The sequence below is a fragment of the Ambystoma mexicanum genome, chromosome 12, assembly GCF_040938575.1.
Source record: "Ambystoma mexicanum isolate Mex_15411 chromosome 12, UKY_AmexF1_1, whole genome shotgun sequence".
Taxonomy (NCBI): domain Eukaryota; kingdom Metazoa; phylum Chordata; class Amphibia; order Caudata; family Ambystomatidae; genus Ambystoma; species Ambystoma mexicanum.
The window spans coordinates 575,263,527-575,290,212 of record NC_090936.1 but is presented as its reverse complement, the minus strand read 5'-3'; positions in this window follow the sequence as shown (position 1 = coordinate 575,290,212).

Here is a 26,686-nt window from a genome sequence, read left to right as displayed (position 1 = left end):
AGACCATGCTGCAAGAAGATCCAAGCCCATGTGCGGCCTGGAAGGGACTACTTTACCTTAGGGACTATTTTGTTACTCGGGTGTGGTCGGCGAGGAATACCTACCTGGGACTACTTTGGAGGCTATTTCAACTACGCCCGAAGAGCAGCACACGCTTCGCGTTATTCTGCTTCCAGCAGCGTAACGTTCACCGTGCCAGCAGCAGCATCCAGCCTTCTGCCATGCCCACCTCGAACCTGGAGCACCTAGAAAGAAGGAAAGAAGCAAACGTTAGAACAAGAGTATTACCTGATTTCTTACCTGATCCCGGATTCATCGCATCTTCAAACCAATGGAAAGACTTTGTTTTACACGCGTCGCATTGCCAGCAGCAGCGCCGCGCCATACTCAGCGTTCCACGCATCTCTTCGATCCGGCGCTGTCTCCATCTTTACATCGCCGAGTCCCGGCACCTAAGGGGGACAAGAAACAACAAGGTGAGTAGAGAGAACAGACAAAGACAATCTCTTTAGCCGCCATATGCTTACCTGATTTTACCGCCGGAGGTATTATTCATCAGCACGCCACATCTTCTTATGTCGCACCTGTAAGAAAAGGAGAAAGCAGAAAGTTTAACCCTTGGCATTATTTACCGGACAGTGTTGGGTAACACAGACTTTTACCGGAGCGCTTTCAGCTGTCACTCTTCTAATGGGGTCAAAGCTGCAAGATAAAAAGAGGAATTGGACTGGAGCGAATTCCAGACATTTTGAACTCTTTCAAACTATATACTTACGGCTCTTCGCCAGGACCTTTTGGAGTCAGGATTCGTCTACAACTCTTCCAATATCTTCAGGCCAGTGAAGTAACTGGTCATCAACGCGCCCCTGCGTACTTCGCAGGATGGAGGGCTCATCCTTCAAGAATATAAGGTGAGATTGCTGAGAGGGCACTTCAGAGGTGATTAGTGGGAGGACACTGGGGGTGCTATCACTTGAACCCACAAGTGGCTAAATCCATCTCTCCACTTGTAGGAGAATATTGCTACGGGTCAAGCAGACAAGATTAGGAGGGCAGATCCAGTCAGTCATCGCTGCACTACGCATCACGTGGGTGGAGGCCGCAGCAGTCCGGGTCCGAACGACGCCCCTGTGGGAGCCAGATGAGCGTAACAGAACGTGAAGCCTATCTACAAATCCCCACCCGGGCGTTATGGAAACCTCAGAAACCGACCAACTGCCCCAAATATTGGGGGAACTTAGGGTGGAAGTGCACTCCGCTCGCCAAGAGACTAATGCCCTCAGAAGAGAACTAATTGTATCGAAGGAGCGCAGAGATGATCTCGCTAGACAACTGCTGCAAAACCAAGCTGGACAAACACCCCTACCTGGGTTTGGGGGGAATCTAGCCCCAGGTTCATCAAGCAATCCTGTGCAAGTGATTTTACCAGGAAATATTCCGTTACCTCCACCCGAACGCTTTGCTGGGGACCCCAAGAGGTTTGCCGTGTTCATGAACCAATGCCGCTTGCACTTTTTATGCAGACCGGGAGCCTTTCCAAATGACCGAGCTAAAGTAGCCTTTGTATTATCATATCTTAGTGGCAGCGCAGCGGATTGGTCCATTCCGCTAGTCATCCAGGATGACCCTCTTCTCCAGGATTTTCAGGGTTTTCAAATGAGCATGGAAAGACTATTCGCCAGACATTCACAGGGATAAGCCCTGGATAACAAACTCTTATCCTTACGACAGGGTAACCAGGATCTGCTAACCTATATCGCAACCTTCAATAGATTGGTGGTGGAAACCAGATGGCCTGAGGAAAAAACGAAATTACATTGTTTCATCGTGGACTTCAAGGGGAACTTAAAGACGTCTTGGCTCAAGTTGTGAACCCACCTCAGAATTGCGCAGAGTTTATAGACTTAGTGGTCCAGCTGGATCATCGGCTCCAGAATAGAAAGGTTGATCGAGCTAAGTTCGAAAATCAGGTATTGGTTAAATCCAACGTTGCCCCCAAAGGAACAGATGCATCAGAACCTATGCAAATCGGGAGGGGGGGGGGTCAAAGGACCCTTAACTCAAAAGGAAAGGGAAAGAAGAAGACAGATGCAATTGTGTCTGTACTGTGGAACCTCAGGACATTTTCTACAGGATTGCCCTATAAAACCACCCAAGAAGGTGGTAGGAGTTGCTGATAAAACTCCTCAGCCCAAAAGAGCCTGATTCGGAAAACGACCACGCCCGACAAGCGTAGACACTCAGGACACTCAGACCTCGCATCTGATCATACCAATGGTCCTAATTGATCCTAGACAACCCTCACATATGCACGCAGTAAGGGCATACATTGATAGCGGGGCTGTAGGGAACTATATGGACCACGAATTGGCTTCAAGGATGAGTCTACCTCTTTGCAAAAACACCACTTCGGATGTCATCACCACAGTCGATGGAACTGAAATTGCCTCTGGGTCTGTAACTCATTCCACCACAGAGATGACACTGTTGGGTCAAGATGGACATCGAGAGACTATTGTGTTTGATTTATTCAAAGCCCTGCAGTTTCAAATAATACTGGGGATGCCGTGGTTGGAAACACATAATCCTTGTATTGTATGGCGAGAGAGGAGAATAACCTTCCCGGATTGTGCACACACCTGTCACCCAGAGAAAACCCCGAACAAAGGCCTGGCCTCAGTCATCAACCCAATCGTGCAGTTACCTCAGGAGTATCAAGAATTTCGGGTTGTTTTTCAAAAAGAACAGGCCAATACATTACCACCTCACAGATCGTACGATTGTCAACTTGACCTTCTACCCGGTGCACAACCCCCATGCAGTAGAATCTATGCCCTCACGGAACCTGAAAATCTTCACCTACGGCAATACTTGGACCAATACCTGGCTAATGGCTTTATTCGCCCTTCCAAGTATCCTGCATCCTCAGCTTTGTTCTTCGTGCCAAAAAAGGAAGGTGACCTTAGAACGTGCATAGACTACCGTGCATTAAATCAGATTACGGTAAAAAACTGGTACCCATTGCCTCTGATCCCCGAATTACTAGACCAAGTAAAGGATGCTTGTATCTACACTAAGTTAGATCTCCGAGGGGCATATCATCTGGTACGTGTAAAGTAAGGTGATGAATGGAAGACGGCCTTTCGCACCAAGTACGGATTATTCGAGTATCAGGTGATGCCCTTCGGGTTGTGCAATGCACCAGAAGCCTTCCAGTATTTTATGAACGATGTCCTTCGTGAACTCATTGACGTCTGTGTTGTTGTATACATAGACGATATCCTTGTGTACTCCTCCTCAGAATCAGACCATGTTAAGCACGTACGTGCAGTCCTTGAGAAACTACACCAGCACAAGCTATATGCAAAATTGGAAAAATGTGTTTTTCATGTTACGGAAGTTGAATTCCTTGGATTTATCCTGACTGCAAAAGGAGTCCGAATGGACTCACGAAAGGTGGACACAATTCTCAAGTGGCCATCACCTAGTTCAATTAAAGGGGTAGAAAGCATGCTCGGATTTGCCAATTTCTACCGCAGATTCATTCCGGACTTCTCACATGTTGTACATCCCATCACAGCACTTTTGCAAAAGAACAAACGCTTCTTGTGGACCGAAGAGGCTGAAAAGGCCTTCCAAGGGCTGAAAGCGAAATTCACGTCTGCGCCTGTCTTAAAGCATCCACGCCCAGAGCTTCCATACATAATGGAAACTGATGCATCCCGTTTAGCCATGGGAGCTGTCCTGTCCCAGAAGGATCCTGAAACTGGTCAACTTCACCCAGTGGCATTTTGGTCCAGAAAGTTCTCGGCACCCGAGTTAAACTATGCGGTTACCGATAAAGAATTATTAGCCATCAAATCCGCCTTTAAGGCTTGGCGACACTATCTTCTCGGTGCCAGGCATAGCATTACTGTAATCACATGATCACCGGAACTTGCAGTATCTAAAAACAGCCAAAGCCCAATCATCGCGCCAACTTCGATGGGCATTGTTCTTTGCCGAATTCGATTTTGTGATCACTTATCGACCAGGCTGTAAAAATGGCAAGGCAGATGCCTTATCCGGAATAAGAATGGAAGAAGCATATTGGAACCCAGAGCCGGTGCCTATAATTTCTGAACAAAGAATTCTTGGCATAACTACTTTACAGACACTAGAAGAAATTAATTTAAAAATCCAACAACTCTTCGATCCAGCAGCCCTGCAGGACTGGGTAAAGAAAGGCCCGGATTACTCAGTCATCAATGATCTACCCTACTATCAAGAACGACTATTTCTACCACACAAGGAATTACAGGAACTTGTCATCTCCAATTATCATGATACCCTGATGGAAGGTCACCCAGCTATTGCAAAAACCGAAGCTAAAATTAAGAGACAATTCTGGTGGCCCACCTGGCGAAAAGATATAAAGTCTTTTGTGATGTCTTGCGGCATTTGCCCCCAAAACAACAGTCAGAAGAAAAAACCAGCTGGCATTTTACAACCTTTGGATATTCCACCTACACCATGGCACACCTTGTCTTTAGACTTTATTACTGATCTACCTCCATGGAATGGATTTAACACCATTCTAGTTATCGTGGATCTTTTTTCCAAGATGGCCCACTTTATTCATTTGGAGAGATTACCTTATGCTTCAATTCTGGCCACGGAGTTCCTCGAAAACATCGTTCGAATACACAGGTTTCCTTCCGTATTGGTCTCTGACCGAGGTAGTCAATTCATTTCACATTTTTGGAAGAAATGTTGCCAATTGGTGCAAATCGACGTAAGGTTATCAACCAGTCACCATCCCCAGACCGATGATCAGACGGAGAGGACCAACCAGACCCTTGAACAGTACCTACGTTGCATGCTTCACCAGACCGAAAGTAATTGGAAAGATATTTTATGGATTTCCGAATATGCATACAATAACTCTGTACATTCAGGAACCGGACAAAGCCCCTTTTATACCATATATGGACACCACCCTCGAACTTCAGAACTCGATTCGCCTCAGCACTTAGAAATGCCTGCAGTTAGTCATTTGCATTCTACTATTACACAAGCCTTCAAGGAAGCAACAGAACATTTGAAGCAAGCAAAAGAGAAATACAAGAAAAATGCTGATCTACATAGAAGTGAAACTCCACAGTACCAAATTGGAGATCAGGTTTGGCTAGCTACAAAACACATACCTCTGAAAGGAACTCAGACTTTCAATCCTAGATATTTGGGACCTTACACCATTAAAGCCATTATCAACCCGGTGGCCGTCAAACTGGAATTACCCTCCAATATGCAAAATTATCCTGTCTTTCATGTTTCACTTTTAAAACCAGTTCAACCAGGAACAAGATTAGCCAAACCACCAGATCCTATCTTGATAGATGGAGAACCTGAATTCGAGGTGAATAACATCCTGGACTCCAAGGTGGTTAAATCAAAACTTTTTTACTTAAGCGATTGGAAAGGTTACGGGCCACAGGAAAGGTCATGGGAGCCTAGTGACCACGTTCATGCACCTCAATTAGTGAAGAGATTCCATCGGGACTTCCCAGACAAACCAGGACCAAGGGGAAGAACGACTCTAGGAGGGGCCTTGAAGGGGAGTGCTGTTATGATGCATACCCCCAGGCATCCAGACCACGTCCATCAGCCCCGGGAGCAGGCATCATGTTGCCTTGAGAAAACCCAGCAGCCCCTGCTAGGGGCTGTCTGGGTTCAGTCCTGGCGCCCATGGCGCCAGGCTCATATGGGACATCAGTCCTGGCGCCATAGGTGCCAGGCTCATACGTGCACACTTACCTGATGCAGACCATGCTGCAAGAAGATCCAAGCCCATGTGAGGCCTGGAAGGGACTACTTTACCTTAGGGACTATTTTGTTACTCAGGTGTGGTCGGCGAGGAATACCTACCTGGGACTACTTTGGAGGCTATTTAAACCACGCCCGAAGAGCAGCACATGCTTTGTGTTGTTCTGCATCCAGCAGCGTAACGTTCACCGTGCCAGCAGCAGCATCCAGCCTTCTGCCACGCCCGCCTCGAAACTGGAGCACCTAGAAAGAAGGAAAGAAGCAAAGGTTAGAACAAGAGTATTACCGGATTTCTTACCTGATCCCGGATTCATCGCATCTTCAAACACGAGGAAAGACTTTGTTTTAAACGCGTCGCATCGCCAGCAGCAGCGCCGCGCCATACTCAGCGTTCCACGCAGCATCTCTTCGATCCGGCGTTGTCTCCATCTTTACATCGCCGAATCCCGGCACCTAAGGGGGACAAGAAACAACAAGGTGAGCAGAGAGAACAGACAGAGACAATCTCTTTAGCCGCCATATGCTTACCTGATTTTACCGCCAGAGGTATTATTCATCAGCACGCCACATCTTCTAATTCCGCACCTGTAAGAAAAGGAGAAAGCAGCAAGTTTAACCCTTGGCATTATTTACCGGACAGTGTTGGGTAACACAGACTTTTACCGGAGCGCTTTCAGCTGTCAATCTTCTTATGGGGTCAAAGCTGCAAGATAAAAAGAGGAATTGGACAGGAGTGAATTCCAGACATTTTGAACTCTTTCGAACTATATACTCACGTCTCTTCGCCAGGATCTTTTGGAGTCAGGATTCGTCTACAACTCTTCCAATATCTTCAGGCCAGTGAAGTAACTGGTCATCAACGCGCCCCTGCGTACTTCGCAGGATGGAGGGCTCATCCTTCAAGAATTTAAGGTGAGATTGCTGAGAGGGCACTTCAGAGGTGATTAGTGGGGAGGACAGTGGGGGTGCTATCACTTGAATCCACAAGTGGCTAAATCCATCTCTCCACTTGTAGGAGAATATTGCCACGGGTCAAGCAGACAAGATTAGGAGGGCAGATCTAGTCAGTCATCGCTGCACTACGCATCATGTGGGTGGAGTCCGCAGCAGTCCGGGTCCAACCGACGCCCCTGTGGGAGCCAAGTGAGCGTAACAGTTAGGCTTAGCAGTACACGGTGGTGGCGCGAGTTATGGTTGCTTAGCTTACCATAACTGGCGAATTTCAAGGGTTTTTCGGTTTTACTTGGAACCATAACGTCCCTTTAACAAAGTTTTTTCACTGAATTTCATAGGTTTTTAGTAGCGCAACTTAACCATAACGTCCCTTTAACAAAGTTTTTTCACTGAATTTCATAGGTTTTTAGTAGCGCAACTTAACCATAACGTCCCTTTAACAAAGTTTTTTCACTGAATATATATATCAATACCTAATTGTGAATCCATTCCATTTCAGCAACTTGTACAAAATGCAAACCATGGTAGATTATGTACTACCTGCAATTCGGATAATCGCTCCACGTTAGTAATGCCAACACATAGTAAATACGTAATACTAATGCTTCTAGGTTACAATGCAGATGGTACCAAAAACAACTGCAAGCTGACTGGATTCACACGTGGTCAAATATCACTTGGTAAGAAAACCTTCACAACAATAGGTATAATCTACCACGCAGGCGCCACAACCAATTCAGGGCACTACACTGCATATATAAAAAAAAGAAATGTGGATGGTTTGAATGTAATGATAGTACCATTACTCTAAAACAGAGATTACCAGCAAATCTTACAAACGCTTATTTAATGTTCTTAAAACCAAAATTTGATAACTAAACTGTACTTAAACCTTAAGTAAACTTACAGTAAAAAAATATAAACTGTTAGAATATTCCAAAAGCTATCTAACTGCCCAAAGATTCTACAACAACTAATCAGATAAATGAATACCACTAAATTAGAGCAAAAAATAGACAGTTAGAATACGCCAATTGGTATCTAACTGTCCCAAAATTTAACAATATCCAAACAGATAAATCAATACCACTAAAATATATAAAAAAAATAGACAGTTGGAATATACCTACTGGTATCTAACTGCTCCAAAATTTTACATTAGCAAAACAAATAAATATGTTACTGCTCCAAAACACTGCAACAAGCCAATGTATAAAGCATTAGCCAGAAACAACAAGTGAACACTGAAAACAAACAAACAAATAAATTGTAGCATAACAGAAAAAGGCTTTTTTAATCCAACATGGATTTTTTTTTCTCCCACAGACCCAATGATTTTAGCAACAAACACAGAAACTGAGCAAATTGCACAGTACTATGGTTTGTAATCTACTAAATATGAGGGTCCAAAAAAAAAAATTGTTGATTATACAATGTAATAAGTCATTACAAAATACTAATACTAACATGCTATTTTTTTATCACAAAAAATGAACAAGAAATACATGTACTCCAGTTACTAAACCAAACAGTAAGTACATTATAATAAGTACAGCCATCGCAGCATATCACACCCATAGTGGCTTATAACTTTGTTCCTTATAAATTTGTTTTTGACTCAAAGTTATAAGCCACTATGAGTGTGATATGCTGCGGTGGTTGTGGCCAGGGCATAGAGTCTTGGGTGCATGGCCAATTTGTCCTCAGGACACCCCCATTTTGTTTATTTACGAACATTTCAGGACACCACGAGTGTTCTTAGAACACATTCAAATTGCCACAGAACAATACGGACAGCGTCCTCAAGACACCCCCATTTTGTTTATTTGCAAACATTTCAGGACACCGCAAGTGTTCTTAGAACACATTCAACTTGCCATCGAACAATACGGACAGCGTCCTCAGGACACCCCCATTTTGTTTATTTACGAACATTTGAGGACACCACGAGTGTTCTTAGAACACATTCAACTTGCCAGAGAACAATACGGACAGCGTCTAAAAGGACACCCCCTACGAACCTTTCAGGACACCGCGAGTGTTCTTAGAACACTTTAAACTTGACAACGAACAAAACGGACAGCGTCCTCAGAACACCTCCATTTTGTTTATTTACGAACATTTCAGGACACCACAAGTGTTCTTAGAACACATTCAACTTGCCAGCGAACAATACGGACAGCGTCTTCAGGACACCCCCCTACGAACATTTCAGGACACCGCAAGTGTTCTTAGAACACTTTCAACTTGTCAACGAACAATACGGACAGCGTCCTCAGGACACCCCCATTTTGTTTATTTGCGAACATTTCAGGACACCACTAGTGTTTTTAGAACACATTCAACTTGCCAGAGAACAATACGGACAGCGTCCTCAGGACACCCCCATTTTGTTTATTTACGAACATTTCAGGACACCACGAGTGTTCTTAGAACACATTCAACTTGCCATCGAACAATACGGACAGCATCCTCAGGACACCCCATTTTGTTTATTTCCGAATATTTCAGGACACCACGAGTGTTCTTAGAACACATTCAACTTACCAGAGAACAATACGGACAGGGTCTTCAGGACACGCCCTACGAACATTTCAGGACACCGCGAGTGTTCTTAGAACACTTTAAACTTCACAACGAACAATACTGACAGCGTCCTCAGGACACCCCCATTTTGTTTATTTACGAATATTTCAGGACACCACGAGTGTTCTTAGAACACATTCAACTTCCCATCGAACAATACGGACAGCGTCCTCAGGACACCCCCATTTTGTTTATTTACGAACATTTCAGGACACCACGAGTGTTCTTAGAACACATTCAACTTGCCATCGAACAATACGGACAGCGTCCTCAGGACACCCCCATTTTGTTTATTTACGAACATTTCAGGACACCACGAGTGTTCTTAGAACACATTCAACTTACCAGAGAACAATATGGACAGCGTCTTTAGGATACGCCCTACGAACATTTCAGGACACCGCAAGTGTTCTTAGAACACTTTAAACTTCACAACGAACAATACGGACAGCGTCCTCGGGACACCCCATTTTGTTTATTTACGAACATTTCAGGACACCACGAGTGTTCTTAGAACACATTCAACTTCCCATCGAACAATACGGACAGCGTCCTCAGGACACCCCCATTTTGTTTATTTACGAACATTTCAGGACACAACGAGTGTTCTTAGAACTCATTCAACTTGCCATCGAACAATACGGACAGCGTCCTCAGGACACCCCCATTTTGTTTATTTACGAACATTTCAGGACACCACGAGTGTTCTTAGAGCACATTCAACTTACCAGAGAACAATACGGACAGGGTCTTCAGGACACGCCCTACGAACATTTCAGGACACCGCGAGTGTTCTTAGAACACTTTAAACTTCACAACGAACAATACTGACAGCGTCCTCAGGACACCCCCATTTTGTTTATTTACGAATATTTCAGGACACCACGAGTGTTCTTAGAACACATTCAACTTCCCATCGAACAATACGGACAGCATCCTCAGGACACCCCCATTTTGTTTATTTACGAACATTTCAGGACACCACGAGTGTTCTTAGAACACATTCAGCTTGCCATCGAACAATACGGACAGCGTCCTCAGGACACCCCCATTTTGTTTATTTACGAACATTTCAGGACACCACGAGTGTTCTTAGAACACATTCAACTTACCAGAGAACAATATGGACAGCGTCTTTAGGATACACCCTACGAACATTTCAGGACACCGCGAGTGTTCTTAGAACACTTTAAACTTCATAACGAACAATACGGACAGCGTCCTCGGGACACCCCATTTTGTTTATTTACGAACATTTCAGGACACCACGAGTGTTCTTAGAACACATTCAACTTCCCATCGAACAATACGGACAGCGTCCTCAGGACACCCCCATTTTGTTTATTTACGAACATTTCAGGACACAACGAGTGTTCTTAGAACACATTCAACTTGCCATCGAACAATACGGACAGCGTCCTCAGGACACCCCCAATTTGTTTATTTACGAACATTTCAGGACACCACGAGTGTTCTTAGAACACATTCAACTTACCAGAGAACAATACGGACAGCGTCTTCAGGACACCCCCTACGAACATTTCAGGACACCACGAGTGTTCTTAGAACAGTTTCAGCTTGCTTGCAAACAAAACGGACGCATATTGCGTCCTCAGAACACCCCCGAATTTAGTTTATTTAGAACATTTCAGAACAGCCGTGTTGTCTGCAGACAAATAGAACACAACAAGAGCGTCCACCACATTAAAAAAAACACAACATTTAACCTATCTCATACTCTCCCACCCTCCCCAAACACTCTTACACACCAACACACTCTACTAAAAACACATTTTAAACCAAGTTTCACCGCGCTGTCCGCGGACGTCCGCAAATCCAAGATGGCGGGCGCTACCGAAAATCTGACGCGCTTTACGCTCCACGCCGTCCAATCAGCGAACACATCATGCAAGCCGATTGGCCAATCAGGACACTGTCCGCGGAGTGAACAGGGAAGTGTGTCCGTGGACCGAACACAGATATCACTAATTTTTTATGACCTACTTTTTGGTCCTTTTAAAAAAAACTACTGAACGGATTTTCACCAAATCTGCAAAAGCACGCTTCCGGGACCAAGCCGCTACTCCTGGTCCAAATTTGGTGAAAATCCGTCCAGCGGTTTGGGCTGTAGGCACAAGCAAAGTTTTTTCCCCATTCAGTCTATGGGAAAAAAAAAAGTTTTGGGACCCCACTATAACTTGACCCCCCTGGACGAATCCTCACCAAACTTTGCAAAATAAATTCAGAGTGGGCCATGTACTTTGTTTGCAAAGTTTGGTGAGGATTCGTCCAGGGGGAGCGAAGTTATAAGCCGCCCAAAAAGTGCTCTTCCTATGGAAACAGCAACTTAACCATAACTACACGGCCACTAGCGTACGGCCGGTACGGTCAGCGTCCTCAGGACACCCTCATTTTGTTTATTTACAAACATTTCAGAACACCGCGAGTGTTCTTAGAACACATTCAACTTCCCATCGAACAATACGGACAGCGTCCTCAGGACACCCCCATTGTGTTTATTTACGAACATTTCAGGACACCACGAGTGTTCTTAGAACACATTCAACTTGCCAGAGAACAATACGGACAGCGTCTTCAGGACACCCCCTACGAACATTTCAGGACACCGCAAGTGTTCTTAGAACACTTTAAACTTGACAACGAACAAAACTGACAGCGTCCTCAGAACACCCCCCATTTTGTTTATTTACGAACATTTCAGGACACCACAAGTGTTCTTAGAACACATTCAACTTGCAAGAGAACAATACGGACAGCGTCCTCAGAACACCCCCATTTTTTATTTGCGAACATTTCAGGACACCGCAAGTGTTCTTAGAACACATTCAACTTGCCAGCGAACAATACGGACAGCGTCTTCAGGACACCCCCCTACGAACATTTCAGGACACCGCGAGTGTTCTTAGAACACTTTCAACTTGTCAACGAACAATACGGACAGCGTCCTCAGGACACCCCCATTTTGTTTATTTGCGAACATTTCAGGACACCGCAAATGTTCTTAGAACACATTCAACTTCCCAACGAACAATACGGACAGCGTCCTTAGGACACCCCCATTTTGTTTATTTACGAACATTTCAGGACACCACGAGTGTTCTTAGAACACATTCACCTTGCCATCGAACAATACGGACAGCGTCCTCAGGACACCCCCATTTTGTTTATTTACGAACATTTCAGGACACCACGCGTGTTTTTAGAACACATTCAACTTACCAGAGAACAATATGGACAGCGTCTTCAGGACACGCCCTACGAACATTTCAGGACACCGTGAGTGTTCTTAGAACACTTTAAACTTCACAACGAACAATACGGACAGCGTCCTCAGGACACCCCCATTTTGTTTATTTACGAACATTTCAGGACACCACGAGTGTTCTTAGAACACAGTCAACTTCCCATCGAACAATACGGACAGCGTCCTCAGGACACCCCCATTTTGTTTATTTATGAACATTTCAGGACACCAGGAGTGTTCTTAGAACACATTCAACTTGCCATCGAACAATACGGACAGCGTCCTCAGGACACCCCCATTTTGTTTATTTACGAACATTTCAGGACACCACAAGTGTTCTTAGAACACATTCAACTTACCAGAGAACAATACGGACAGTGTCTTCAGGACACGCCCTACGAACATTTCAGGACACCGTGAGTGTTCTTAGAACACTTTAAACTTCACAACAAACAATACGGACAACGTCCTCCGGACACCCCAATTTTGTTTATTTACGAGCATTTCAGGACACCACGAGTGTTCTTAGAACACATTCAACTTCCCTTCGAACAATACGGACAGCATCCTCAGGACACCCCCATTTTGTTTATTTATGAACATTTCAGGACACCAGGAGTGTTCTTAGAACACATTCAACTTGCCATCGAACAATACGGACAGCGTCCTCAGGACACCCCCATTTTGTTTATTTACGAACATTTCAGGACACCACAAGTGTTCTTAGAACACATTCAACTTACCAGAGAACAATACGGACAGTGTCTTCAGGACACGCCCTACGAACATTTCAGGACACCGTGAGTGTTCTTAGAACACTTTAAACTTCACAACAAACAATACGGACAACGTCCTCCGGACACCCCAATTTTGTTTATTTACGAGCATTTCAGGACACCACGAGTGTTCTTAGAACACATTCAACTTCCCTTCGAACAATACGGACAGCATCCTCAGGACACCCCCATTTTGTTTATTTACGAACATTTCAGGACACCACGAGTGTTCTTAGAACACATTCAACTTCCCATCGAACAATACGGACAGCGTCCTCAGGACACCCCCATTTTGTTTATTTACGAACATTTCAGGACACCATGAGTGTTCTTAGAACACATTCAACTTACCAGAGAACAATACGGACAGCGTCTTCAGGACACCCCCTACGAACATTTCAGGACACCACGAGTGTTCTTCGAACAGTTTCAGCTTGTTTGCGAACAAAATGGACACATATTGCGTCCTCAGAACACCCCCGCATTTAGTTTATTTAGAACATTTCAGAACAGCCGTGTTGTCCGCAGACAAATAGAACACAACAAGAGCGTCCACCACATAAAAAAAAACAACATTTAACCTATCTCATACTCTCCCACCCTCCCCAAACACTCTTACACACCAACACACTCTACTAAAAACACATTTTAAACCAAGTTTCACCGCGCTGTCTGCGGACGTCCGCGAACCCAAGATGGCGGGCGCTACCGAAAATCTGACGTGCTTCACGCTCCACGCCGTCCAATCAGCGAACACATCACGCAAGCCAATTGACCAATCAGGACACTGTCCGCGGAGCGAAGAGGGAAGTGTGTCCGTGGACCGAACACAGATATCACTAATTTTTTATGACCTACTTTTTGGTCATTTAAAAAAAAACTACTGAACGGATTTTTACCAAATCTGCAAAAGCACGCTTTCGGGACCAAGCCGTTACTCCTGGTCCAAATTTGGTGAAAATCCGTCCAGCGGTTTGGGCTGTAGGCGCAAGCAAAATTTTTTCCCCGTTCAGTCTATGGGAAAAAAAAAAGTTTTGGGACCCCCCTATAACTTGCCCCCCTGGATGAATCCTCACCAAACTTTGCAGAGTGGGCTATATACTTTGTTTGCAAAGTTTGGTGAGGATTCATCCAGGGGGAGCAAAGTTATAAGCCGCCCAAAGAGTGCTCTTCCTATGGAAACAGCAACTTAACCATAACTACACGGCCACTACCGTACGGCCCACAGTAGTGGCCGTGTAGTTATGGTTAAGTTGCTGTTTCCATAAGAAGAGCACTTTTTGGGCGGCTTATAACTTCGCTCCCCCTGGACGAATCCTCACCAGACTTTGCAAAAGATGTATATGGGCCACTCTGATTTTTTTTGCAAAGTTTTGTGATGTTTGGTCCAGAAGTGGAAAAGTAATAGGGGGGGTCCCAAAACGTCTTTTTTTCCATAGACTGAATGGGGGAAAACTTTGTGCACGCCTACAGCCCAAACCGCTGGACGGATTTTCACCAAATTTGCGGCAGGAGCTTGGTCCAGAAAGCGTGCTTTTGTAAATTTGGTGGGAACCCGTCCAGAAGTTTTATTTAAAACAACCAAAAAGTATGTCTCGAAAAATTAGTGCTATCTATGTCCGCTCCGTGGTCACACTTCCCTGTTCGCCACACGGACAAGATAACGATTGGCTAAGGGGCTCGCGTCATGACCGCGGACACGCGACGTGTCCTCCGATTGGCTGGAGTGAGGCATGATGTGCGTCAGATTGTTTGGATGCGCCCGACATCTTCGACCAGAGGCCAAATGCTGTTTTGGGGAGTGTTTTGGTGTGTCAGAGTGCTTGGGGAGGTTTAGAGAGTAAGAGATGGGTGAAATACTGTATTTGTTTAGGCGGAAGGTGCTAATGATGTATTAGCCATGCCCGCGCTGTCCGGGATGTTTGTAATTACTGAAAATGAGGGGTCTCATAAGGATAGTATTTCCGTCCGTGCTGTGCGCAGGCAAGTTGAAACTGTTGTAAGGACACGTGTCGTGTTAGCGAACATTTAAATTAAGTACATGCTGCAGTTAAAATTTGTGTTTCTCTGGGTGTGGTACTGACCTATAAGCCACCATGGGTTTGATATGCTGCAGTGGTTGTGGCCAGGGCCTAGAGTCTTGGGTGCATGGCCGTTGGCCGTAGGCCATACACCCAAGACTCTAGGCCCTGGCTACAAACCCGCAGCATATCACAGCAATAGATACACCCGTAGTATCGAATATCCATCAGGTGGTTGTGGGGAGGGCCTAGAGTCTTGGGCGCATGGCCGAAGGCCATGCACTCAAGAGCAAATTTATACGTAGTGAAGTTATAAGCCACAATGGGTGTGATATGCTGCGGTGGTTGTGGCCAGGACCTCGAGTCTTGGGTGCATGGCCGTAGGCCGTAGGCCATACACCCAAAACTCTAGGCCCTGGCTACAAACCCGCAGCATATCACAGCAATAGATACACCCGTAGTATCGAATATCGATCAGGTGGTTGTGGGGGGGGGCCTAGAGTCTTGGGTGCATGGCCGAAGGCCATGCACCCAAGAACAAAGTTATAAGCACTGAAGTTATAAGCCACGAAGTTATAAGCCACCATGGGTTTTATATAGTGCAGTGGTTGTGGGCAGGACGTAGAGTTTTGGGTGCATGGCCGCAGGCCATAGGCCATACACCCAAGACTCTAGGCCCTGCCCACAACCACAGCAGCATATCACACCCATACATCACACCCATACAATTGAATATCTATCTGGTAGGTGTGGGCAGGGCCTAGAGTCCTGGGTGCAAACTGAGTATATGCTACAGTTAAAATGTTTCATTCTATGGGTGTGCTAATGACTTATAAGCCACCATAGGTGTGATATGCTGCGGTGGTTGTGGCCAGGGCCTAGAGTCTTGGGTGCATGGCCGCAGCCATGACCACAACCACCGCAGCATATCACACCCATTCATCACACCCATAGAATCGAATATCTATGAGGTGGTTGTGGGCAGGGCCTAGAGTCTTTGGTGCACATTGAGTATATGTCGCAGTTCAAATGTTTCATTGTATGGGTGTGACGATGAGTTATAAGCCACCATGGTTCTGATATGCTGCAGTGGTTGTGGCCAGGGCCTAGAGTCTTGGGGGCATGGCCGTAGGCCGTAGGCCATATACCCAAGACTCTAGGCCCTGGCCACAACCACCGTAGCATATCACACCCATAGATACAACCATAGAATTGAATATCTATCAGGTGGTTGTGGGCAGGGCCTAGAGTCTTGGGTGCATGGCCGAACGCCATGCACCCAAGACTGAAATTATAAGCACTGAAGTTATAAGCCACCATGGGTTTCATATACTGTGGTGGTTGTGTTCAGGCTCTAGAGTCTTGGGTGCATGGCCGAAGGCCATGCACACAAGACCAACATTCTAAGTACTAAAGTTATAAGCCACAATGGGTGTGATATGTTGCAGTGGTTTTGGCCAGGACCTACAGTCTTCGATGCATAGCTGAAGGCCATGCACACAAGACCAAAGTTATAAGCCCTGAAGTTGTAAGCTACCATGGATTTCATATACTGCACTGGTTGTGTCTAGGACCTAGAGTCTTGGGTGCATGGCCAAAGGCCATGCACCCAGGACCAAAGTTCTAAGTACTGAAGTTATGAGGCACAATGGGTGTGATATGCTGTAGTGGTTGTGGCCAGGACCTACAGTCTTGGGTGCATGGCCGAAGGCCATGCACCAAGACCAAAGTTATAAGCTGTGAAGTTATAAACCAGCATGGGTTTTATATAATGTGGTGGTTGTGGGCAGGATGTAGAGTCTTGGGTGCATGGCCAAAGGCCATGCACCCAAGACCAAAGTTGTAAGTACTGAAGTTATAAGCCACAATGGGTGTGATATGCTGCAGTGGTTGTGGCCAGGACCTAGAGTCTTGGGCGATCGGCCATGCACCCAAGACTGAAGTTATAAGCACTGAAGGTTTAAGTCAGCATGGGTGTGATGTATTGCGGTGGTTGTGTGCACGACCTAGAGTCTTAGGTGCATGGCTGCAGGCCATGCACCCAAGACCAAGGTTATAAGCAGTGAAGTTATAAGCCACCATGGGTTTGATATGCTGCAGTGGTTGTGGGTAGGACCTACAGTCTTGGTTGCATGGCTGCAGGTTATACATCCAAGACTCTAGGCCCTGGCCACAGCCACTGCACCCTATTACAGCCATAGATCACATGTATAGATTCGAATATGTATGAAATGTGTGAAATTATACTTACTGTTTCATTTGTTGAGATTCGATATATTTCTTACATGACTTTAGTACTTGGAGGAAATATTATTTTTCAATTTCTGTGATAAAAGAAAAGAGCATGTTAGTGTTTATATTTTATAATGACTTATTACATTGTATAATAGACATTTTAGCTTTTTTTACCCTCATATTTAGTTTACAAACCAGTGTACTGTGCATTTTGCACAGTTTCTGTGTTTGTTTTTCAAATCATTGGGTCTGGGGGAAATAAAATCCTTGTCAGATTAAAAACAAACTTTCTTTGCTATGCTACAAACTATTTCTTTGTTTCCTTTGAGTGTTCACTTGTTTCTGGTTAATGTTCTATATGTTGGCTTGTTGCAGATTTTTTAAACAGTTAGATTACCTGTTGGCGTATTCTAACTGTGTATTTTTTGTTACAATTCAGTGGTATTTATATGTGTGGTTGTTATACAATCTTGGGCAGTTAGATACCTGTTGGCGTATTCTAACTGTTTATAGTCTTTTAATTGAATTTTTGTTAATGTGGATGTACACATTAGTTATTACATTTTGGCTTTAAGAAGATTAATAAGCGTTTGTAAGATTTGCTGGTAATCTCTGCTTTAGAGTAATGATACTATCATTACATTCAAACCATCCACATTTCTTTTTAATATATGCAGTGTAGTGACCTGCATTGGTTGTGGCTCCTGCGTGGTAGATTATACATATTGTTGTGAAGGTTTTCTTACCAAGTGACACTTGACCGTGTGTGAATCCAGTCAGCTTGCAGTTGTTTTTGGTACCATCTTCATTGTAACGTAGAAGCATTAGTATTATGTAGTTACTATGTGTTTGTATCAGTAAAGTGGAGAGATTCTCTGAATTGCAGATAGTACATAATTTGCTATGGTTTGCATTTTGTACAAGTTGCTGAAATGGAATGGATTCACAATTAGGTATGGATACATACACAAATCGCTCATTAGGGATTTGTTCCTGTGTCACATTGTTGCAGAGAGTGCATGTATGTTTCCACATGTATGAAATCTGGAAGATTTCATTTATAGGTATGTGTTTGTTTTCCAGTACTTGTAGTAAGTACATTAGAAATTCTTGTGGATCTTCTTGTGAGTTTATAGTGAACCTCACCATTCCAGCACAGTAGTCTTGTCTTATTCCGTGAACACTATACTTGTTGTCAGGATTGTTTGTTGCGTTTCTATGAAGGACTAACATTTGCAAACACAATTGGTCTGTACTGTGTAAGTAAATGTTGTTAACAATTGGTGGCAATTGAAATAGAATATCCATTGCTACATTTGCATATCAACTTACACCAGTTTCATTTGAAAATTTGAATGGATCAGATTGTTCTGTGTCTGAGTGATTTTTTCGGAGTTTGTGTTCCTTCTCTGAAGAAGTACCTGATTTACTTTCACTAATAGGTTCTTCTTTGGTTGTGGTAATTGATGAAGTATTAGCTTTTTTTTACTCTCTTTGAAGGATTTGCAGTCAGATCCTGTTGCATTTCTGTTTGAATTAGTTTTCTTTTACAATGTTTTCCTTTTTCTGGAACAGGATATTATTTCAGATGGGGGGTGTACAGTGAAAGTAGTCTATTGTTGTCATGCCGTTTGCGAGAAGGTCTCCCTGGCGGCTAGGGAATCAATGGCAACTTCACCGCCATTGAAATGTTCCACTTTGTTTTCCTACTTCCTGTTGCTCCTCTCTAGTCTTTTTCCTACCTGCTTCCTTGTTTCCGTATTTAACCACGCCTCCCTGTTTAGTTCGGCGCGTTGCAACTTTTTGCATGAACGCTCCGTATACCGCTCTGTGCTTTGCTCAGCGTACCTTTTTTGCTGCTCTACCGGTCCCAGTCCGGTGCCGGTTATTCCTCCCCTACCTTGTTTCTTCCTTGCCTTTTCAGTCTTTGGCTGGAAGTTCCTGTACCCTTTATTTCTGCCTTTGCTTCCTTACTTTGACTCCATTTCCTCCTACTACGCTTTCCCTCGTTTCGGCTCCTCGGCCCCTCCTCTTCGTACTCGCTTTCCCTGTACTCCGACCTACCCTCGGCTCTTCCGCCTCTCACCTTTTTCTCCTCCCTCTTTCCTTTTCTTTTCTTTCCGTCTGCTTTCTCCGGCATCTGTTGCCAAACAGCCATAGATTCGGGGTTCCGTTTTCTATTTGGAATCCCGATCTTGCAGTGTTCTTCTTCCGCTGCATCCAGCTCTGCTCTCACGTGATCCCAAGTGGTCACGGCTTCCATCTTTACCTGGAGCCACTTTACTTCTGGAATCAACAACTTACCTGGAATCAGCCCTGGTTTGGAAATCAGCTATTCTGCAACCAGTCTCAAACACTTAAGAGAGGTTTTTTTAAGCACCCGCTTTTTTCCTCGCTTCGCGGCTTCTTCGGGAAGGGGGCCCCTTGCATCCCTGTTCCATCAGGGGGACAGGGTGGCTTCTAACCGCAGAAGGCCATTTCTCTTCACTAAAAGGAAAACATCAAGGAGAAAGGGGCAAAGACACGAGTTATCTGCAGAAGAATCAGGTGAGGAGGAATGGGTTCAGGAAAAAAGAAGTTCTAGTCCTGAGGAATCTTGTGATAAATCTGATAATCTTGACAGTCCTGACAATTGTATTCTAAAATGCAAGGAATATCAGCGTTCACCTTACTTGCATCAAAGTTGATTAGAAATAGACCGGCAAGTGTACGTAAGCGTGATAGTGCTACGTAGCTCATGCCTTCTTTAAAGACTGTGTTTCCAATATCTATAAATGCTTTGTCTAGAGTAAGACCTTGGGATTTATGAATAGTGACTGCATATGCAAGAGTTAATGAAAATTGTTCTCTACGTACATACATGTCTTTGAAGAGAAGGAATCGAGCTGTTGAGCGCCCTATTCTTTTTACTTCTGAAAGTTTGTCAAAGAGAATATTGACAAACTGAATGTTGTTGTCACGTGGGTATGTTTGAAAGCCAACAACTGTACCCAGTGCCCCATTAACTAGTCCTTGCTCCACGTCAAGGTTACGTTTAAGCATTACTCTACAATTTAAGGATAATTTTAATATTTTTTCCAACCCAGCTGTGTTGGAGATTGAATTTTCTAAGGTATTTAGTCTTGTTGTGGCTTGCTGACACATGGGTAGTGTCATACCATGTACGTCCAGTTTTTCTGTGGAGCAAATTTCAATTATTGGTTGCATTTCTTTTTTTAACATTGTTTAATTAATTCGGAACAGCTTGCAAGAGTTGGCATTAAGGCCATACAATTGACATTTTTGTGCGCTAATTGTTCCATAACATCAGTAGCACATGCGTTATCACCATAAAGTGCATGGATGTGCTTGTTTTTCAATATCGCTTGTGCTTCTTGAGATAGTACACCAATTCTAATACTTTTTAAAATGTTGGCGTAAGTGAGGTCTGCAGATTGACGCATGTTTTCTGTTCATTCTGTGTATTGGAAATGTTGCCAAAGGGTGACATTTCCTATGCTGCCAACAGTTTTACGGCAGAGTTTGTGTCCTAAGGTTTTAAAAATAGGTTCACCTTTCACTGGTGTCAATTGTAGAAGATCTCCGAAAACGATAATGTGTTTTCCTGCAAAGAGTTCTTCGTAGTTTGTTTTAAGTACTCTTGCAATCTGAGGTGAATCAAAGCCAACATTAGGTTGGAGGCCATGCTCACTTCATCTATTAGTAGCATTTTCATTTGTTTTAATACTCTGCGTAGTTCCATTGCAGCTCTGTAGAAAGTTTGTAATAGTCTAATTTGTTTTGGTGTTCTACTGGAAGGAGTAGTAATCGGTGTAAAGTGACACCGTCTATGTTGTAGGCAGCTAAACCTGTGGGGGCAGTTACAACAGCTGACAGTTTGTTTGTCAATTGTTGAAGGAACTTGCTGATGATTTTGATTAAGAATGTTTTGCCTGAACCAGCTTCACCACTGACGTACAGCAGTGTAGGTTTGTAATTTTGGCAGGTACATTCTTTATTTTCGTGTTGTATACCATGTGCAATTTCTTTTGTTACTATTTCAAAAATGGTGTGCTGGTCTTTGTTAAGTTTCGATTGTAGTACAGTTAAGTCTTCTGGATCTTCTTCATAGTGACACATGGTGCTTTCCACTTCTGTCATAGCTAATTCTGCTTCATTTGCTATTAGTGGCTGTCCTAGTGGTTCTTGGCTTCCTGTTACAGAAGGTTGACTACTGTCGGAAGTGTCCTTATCTAGTTGGGCCTGGAGTTCTTCTTCATGTTGCTGTTCATTGTGCAACATTGTTTTGTACTGCGTAAAGTCCACATCGGTGATAGCGCTTTTATTTGCTTTGAAAGCGTATTCATAGCAGTCATAGTTCTCTAGTACCTCTTCTTCTTTTCTCCATGGTTTAAAAAGTTGTAGCAGGGACATGTAATATAGTTCTTTCTGTTGAGGAGTTTTTAATGACAATTTGACCTGATTAATTAAGCTTCGTTTGGTAAGTTTCACTAAGCTGCCTTCACAATCTGTCACTCTATATCTACCTTTGCTTTCATCAGGTTTTATATTATTTTGTATGCAAAGTTTTGCGCTATGTGGTATAGACACATGGTTTCCAAAGTGGGACTCCTGTTCGGATAGTATGTGTCTGATAAATGGTTTTTCAAAATGTCTTGGCTGTTGGGATCATTTTTGCCTATTGTTTCTATGTCCTCATATGATTTGAGAACTCTTTATCTAGATTTAGAAGGACCAAGACTTTCAGGGTAATTCATAGAAATTCGCACAAAAATGGCGCACGCGGCTGGCGCACAGTGTCCCCGTGCGATACACTGCGCCAGCCGCGTGCGAAAAAATCCTTTTCATCGCACAGCGTATTCATGGATTTTAGCCTCCGAAACCCGCCGTGGTGCAGAGTGGCGCAGCGACCCCGCAGCAGCGCCAGTTACGACCCCAAGAACGCCCTTGCGCAAGGAAAAGCCTTCAAAATCCCCAAATCATCGCAAAGGGCTGCGCTAACCCTGGACCAGTTCACAGGGCTGGCAAACAGCAAACGCCAAGCGGGGAACGTGTATTTCAGTGGTTCGCGGGAAGTTCCACACGCGATTGTCCTGTGTACGTGTACATCAGTGGTGCGTGGGAAGTAACACACGCAAAACAGCAGGGTACGTGTATCTCAGGGGTGCGCGGGAAGTATCACACGCGATTCCATCAGGGTACGTGTATTCCAGGGGTGCGCGGGAAGTATCACACGCAAAAACAGCAGGTTACGTGTATTCCAGGGGTGCACGGGAAGTATCACACGCAAAAGCAGCAGGGTACGTGTAGTTCAGGGGTGTGTGGGAAGTATCACACGCAAAATCAGCAGGGTACGTGTATTTCAGGGGTGCGCGGGAAGTATCACACGCGATTCCATCAGGGTACATGTATTCCAGGGGTGCGCGGGAAGTATCACACGCAAAAGCAGCAGGGTACCTGTATTTCAGGGGTGCGCAGGAAGTATCACACGTGATTCCATCAGGGTACGTGTATTACAGGGGTGCACGGGGAGCACCACACGTGAATTGCACGTGTGGGTCCTCCCAGGTGTTCCCTCTACACCCTCCACGGCCCCTGCAGGTGGCCCACACCACAGGGGCCTACCCTGCACATGTCCTGCAGGCACCCCATCCACCATGGCCATGCCCCCCAGCCAACCCACATGTCACCTTGCACTACTGCCCACCAACGCATGTCCCCCTACACCCCCAGCCACCAGGGGCAGACTCCACCAGGCCCCCACCCATGTCTCCCATCACCCCCACCCTCCAGCAGTGCAGGGGCAGCCTCCACCAGGCCCCCACTCATGTCTCCCACCCCCCCACCCCCCAGCCACCAGGGGCAGCCTCCACCAGGCCCCCACTCATGTCTCCCATCACCCTCACCCCCCAACAGTGCAGGGGCAGCCTCCACCAGGCCCCCACTCATGTCCCCTATCACCCCCACCCCCAGCAGTGCAGGGGCAGCCCCCACCAGGCCCCCACTCATGTCGCCCACCACCCCCACCCCCCAGCCACCAGGGGCAACCTCCACCAGGCCCCCACTCATGTCTCCCATCACCCCCAGCCCCCAGCCACCAGGGGCACCCTCCACCAGGCCCCCACTCATGTCTACCACCACCCCCACCCCCCAGCAGTGCAGGGGCAGCCTCCACCAGGCCCCCACTCATGTCCAACTCATGTCTCCCTGCAAACCCACCCCACAGCCACCAGGGGCAGCCTCCGCCAGGCCCCCACCCATGTCTCCCATCACCCCCATCCCCAAGCAGTGCAGGGGCAGCCTCCACCATGCCCCCACTCATGTCTCCCAACACCCCCACCCCCCAGCAGTGCAGGGGCAGCCGGCACCAGGCCCCCACTCATGTCTCCCATCACCCCCACCCCCCAGCAGTGCAGGGGCAGCCTCCACCAGGCCCCCACCCATGTCTCCCATCACCCCCACCCCCCAGCCACCAGGGGCAGCCTCCACCAGGCCCCCACCCATGTCTCCCATCACCCCCACCCCCCAGCAGTGCAGGGGCAGCCTCCACCAGGCCCCCACTCATGTCTCCCATCACCACCACCCCCAGCAGTGCAGGGGCAGCCTCCACCAGGCCCCCACTCATGTCTCCCACCTCCCCCACCCCCCAGCAGTGCAGGGACAGCCTCCACCAGGCCCCCACTCATGTCTCCCACCTCCCCACCCCCCAGCAGTGCAGGGACAGCCTCCACCAGGCCCCCACTCATGTCTCCCACCACCCCCACCCCCCAGCCACCAGGGGCAGCCTTCACCAGGCCCCCACTCATGTCTCCCACCACCCCCACCCCCCAGCCACCAGGGGCAGCCTCCATCAGGCCCCCACTCATGTCTCCCATCACCCCACCCCCCAGCAGTGCAGGGGCAGCCTCCACCAGGCCCCCACTCATGTCCCCTATCACCCCCACCCCCCAGCAGTGCAGGGGCAGCCTCCACTAGGCCCCCACTCATGTCTCCTACCACCCCCACCCCCCAGCCACCAGGGGCAGCCTCCACCAGGCCCCCACTCATGTCTCCCATCACCCCCACCCCCCAGCAGTGCAGGGGCAGCCTCCACCAGGCCCCCACTCATGTCCCCTATCACCCCCACCCCCCAGCAGTGTAGGGGCAGCCTCCACCAGGCCCCCACTCATGTCTCCCACCACCCCCACCCCCAGCCACCAGGGGCAGCCTCCACCAGGCCCCCACTCATGTCTCCCATCACCCCCACCCCCCAGCAGTGCAGGGGCAGCCTCCACCAGGCCCCCACTCATGTCTACCACCACCCCCACCCCCCAGCAGTGCAGGGGCAGCCTCACCAGGCCCCCACTCATGTCCAACTCATGTCTCCCTGCCCCCCCACCCCCCAGCCACCAGGGGCAGCCTCCCCCAGCCCCCCCACCCATGTCTCCCATAACCCCCACCCCCCAGCCACCAGGGGCAGCCTCCTCCAGGCCCCCACCCATGTCTCCCATCACCCCCACCCCCCAGCAGTGCAGGGGCAGCCTCCACCAGGCCCCCACTCATGTCTCCCATCACCCCCACCCCCCAGCAGTGCAGGGGCAGCCTCCACCAGGCCCACACTCATGTCTCCCCACACCCCCACCCCCCTGCAGTGCAGGGGCAGCCTCCACCAGGCCCCCACTCATGTCTCCGACCACCCCCACCCCCCAGCCACCAGGGGCAGCCTCCAACAGGCCCCCACTCATGTCTCCCATCACCCCCACCCCCAGCCACCAGGGGCAGCCTCCACCAGGCCCCCACTCATGTCTCCCATCACCCCCACTCCCCAGCAGTCCAGGGGCAGCCTCCACTAGGCCCCCACTCATGTTCCCTATCACCCCACCCCCAGCAGTGCAGGGGCAGCTTCCACCAGGCCCCCACTCATGTCTCCCACCACCCCCACCCCCCAGCCACCAGGGGCAGCCTCCACCCGGCCCCCACTCATGTCTCCCTTCACCCCATCCCCCAGCCACCAGGGGCACCCTCCACCAGGCCCCCACTCATGTCTACCCCCACCCCCACCCCCCAGCAGTGCAGGGGCAGCCTCCACCAGGCCCCCACTCATGTCCAACTCATGTCTCCCTGCACCCGACCCCCCAGCCACCAGGGGCAGCCTCCACCAGGCCCCCACCCATGTCTCCCATCACCCCCACCCCCCAGCAGTGCAGGGGCAGCCTCCACCATGCCCCCACTCATGTCTCCCATCACCCCCACCCCCCAGCAGTGCAGGGGCAGCCTCCACCAGGCCCCCACTCATGTCTCCCTTCACCCCCACCCCCCAGCAGTGCAGGGGCAGCCTCCACCATGCCCCCACTCATGTCTCCCATCACCCCGACCCCCAGCAGTGCAGAGGTAGCCTCCACCAGGCCCCCACTCATGTCTCCCATCACCCCCACCCCCCAGCAGTGCAGGGGCAGCCTCCACCATGCCCCCACTCATGTCTCCCATCACCCCCACCCCCCAGCATTGCAGAGGTAGCCTCCACCAGGCCCCCACTCATGTCCTCTATCACCCCCACCCCCCAGCAGTGCAGGGGCAGCCTCCACTAGGCCCCCACTCATGTCTCCCACCACCCCCATCCCCCAGCCACCAGGGGCAGCCTCCACCAGGCCCCCACTCATGTCTCCCATCACCCCCACCCCCCAGCAGTGCAGGGGCAGCCTCCACCAGGCCCCCACTCATGTCCCCTATCACCCCTACCCCCCAGCAGTGCAGGGGCAGCCTCCACCAGGCCCCCACTCATGTCTCCCACCACCCCCACCCCCCAGCCACCAGGGGCAGCCTCCACCAGGCCCCCACTCATGTCTCCCATCACCCCCACCCCCCAGCAGTGCAGGGGCAGCCTCCACCAAGCCCCTACTCATGTCTACCACCACCCCCACCCCCCAGCAGTGCAGGGGCAGCCTCCACCAGGCCCCCACTCATGTCCAACTCATGTCTCCCTGCACCCCCACCCCCCAGCCACCAGGGGCAGCCTCCACCAGCCCCCCCACCCATGTCTCCCATAACCCCCACCCCCCAGCCAC